Below are 2,655 nucleotides of genomic sequence, written 5' to 3' on the forward strand. Positions count from 1 at the left end.
TAGTATGGACAGAAACAAGAACACAGGAACGAAAAAGAGAGTGAGAGAAAGAGAGAATGATGCATTTAGAGAAGGAAGGAGCTACACAGTAATTAATAGGGCTTATCTCTCACAGTCGCCATGGAGATGGATGTGTATTCTGCTCTGTTTAAAACTGTACAAGTGGAGCTGGCACAAGCTCAGGTCTGCAATCAGACAGACGTGCTGAGGCTTTGGCTCTCCTTCTCAAATCAAATACACAACAATGACAGTGTTCCAAAACATACAGATGCATCTCAGACATCAGCCTTACGGAAGCGACAGCGCTTGATATAAAGCAGTGCAAACCTCAGTTTAATATTTAGATTTTAATTGTATTCCTGCAGAAATGCATAGACACACATGCCTACAAAATACAAGATATGAGCTGCTTTAGACATATAACATTGCACATGTTCATCCAAAAGTTACAATGCTGTACACTCTCCGAAAAAAAGGCACAAAAGTTGTCACTGGGGTGGTACCTTTTTACTAAAATGTACAATTTAGGCACTACTATGTAAAGTTCAGGAAATATGTACTTTTAAGGTATTAAAATTAACTCTTTAGTGGTAAATAAGGTACAAAGGTATACCTTTTTTTTTAAAGTACCACCCCAGTGACATCTTTTGTACCTTTTTTCAGTATACCATATCATCTTTTAGGATAAGAGCCTCAATGTTAGCATGTTTCATCATCCCTGAAACACACAAACATACTCACTTTTACTGGCTAAAGGCAGATACTGCTGGACCATTATGAAAACAATCTGTATAACTAGACAATGAATGCATCTTCTTGCTAGATACTGATACTCTGCTACATACAGTAGTAATGATATTTACATTTTCTGATCTAAATAGCATGGTGTTGCACTTGAACTCTGTTGTTATGAAACATAAGGCAACTATGGCAGACAACAAGCTGGAAAAAGTTTCGCATAAATGTTATGTGTGTGTGTGCAAACATGATTGACATCTCAACAATATGAGCCTCTCTTTACAACAAAATATTTTAAAGTTGTTGTTTTTTTGTATTATTATTATTAGAATTAGAATTATTAGTAGTATTACAAGACAGTAGGCACAACTTGGACAGGGAATACAGTGTGTACTTGCAAAAGAAGGTTAGATTACAGTGAACTAACATTGCAGAACAAAGATTTCTGAGTTTGGTCCCATCTCAACCAGTGATGTTGTGAATATTAATGGCTGATGATTTTAAATGCAGGACTTCATGTAGTTTGGTTACAGAAAACGATGGTTGCGAAAACATGCAGCTGCCACTGTGCCCTTTAATAAAGTTGCTTTGTTGAAACTTTATGTATTTCCCTTCGGCGTTTTGAATTAAAATACTTTTGGAAAACTGTTCTTGAAGATCCTTGGTCAGCAGTTCTTTGTACAGTGATAAATTGGTCATGCTTATAGTATTTGGCCTGTGATCTCTGGAACGATACTGTACAGACACGAGCTGCTTTCTGCTTTTGTCCAAATAAAGACAAGCTGAGAATCATGCAGGGAGAAATCTTTATGGATCTTCATATGCTTGTTTCATAAATTTGGAGGTTTTTTTTATACTTTTACTCTTTAAGGTCAAATTTAATCGATCAAAAGTGACAGTAAAGGAAATATGTTAGATATATTAGATGTATATTAAAATAGAAAGTTTTTTTTAATTGTCATCCCTAGTGAAAAATACATTTATTTCATTCTAAATATACTGCAAATACACTTACATATTTATGTACTTAATAAAAATAACTTGCAATTGGTATACTAAACTGGTATACTTAAAGTCTGCTAATTTGGAACAACAAATTTTGCACTTAATGTGCTTTAATTGTGTTAGGAAGTATTGCTGAAGAGCAACTAAAGATATACTCCATATAGATATACGAGATCTAAGTAGATTTGATTTTGCTAAAGAGGAACTACTGCAAGTATTCTTCAGGTACACTTTAAATATCTTGCATTTAAAGACCGATGTTATTCAAAGATCATACAATCCTCATCAATATTGACATTAAAACACATTTTAGGCTTAATATGAAGAAATGTGCATTGTGCACAAGTAGTACTCCAAATTAAGTTTAAATATAATTTTTATATCAGTAAATGTTAATAAATTTGAACTATACATAAAATTAAATAAAATAATTTTAAATATACCATTTATATGTATTCCAAATTTTATGTTTACTGTATTTTTGATCAAATAAAGGCCGATTTGACAAGGAGACAAGACTTTAAACATATGTCCTCAATGAAATATGAAGTTGTAGAAGGACATATTAAAGGGTTTGACCTTTTAAAAAAGTGTCTAAAAATAATGTTATTTTGTTAACTTTTAGGATTAAACTAGCATTTAAATGGCTTCAAAATGATTCTCATTTGATGTAATGAGGACTTAAGCGACATCATTACTTGAAGATTTTTTGTGTCCCAAATAAAAAAGTGGTAACACTTTACATTAAGGTTCATTAATTAACTACATTAGTTAACGAACTACGAATGAACAAAACTTCAACAGCATTTATTAATCATGGTTAATGTTAATTTCAGCATTCACTAATGCATTATTAAAATCACATTTATTGTTTGTTATCATTAGTTAATGCACTATGAACTACCATGAACA

Source organism: Cyprinus carpio, chromosome B8 (genome assembly GCF_018340385.1).
Source record: "Cyprinus carpio isolate SPL01 chromosome B8, ASM1834038v1, whole genome shotgun sequence".
NCBI classification, from domain to species: Eukaryota; Metazoa; Chordata; class Actinopteri; order Cypriniformes; family Cyprinidae; genus Cyprinus; species Cyprinus carpio.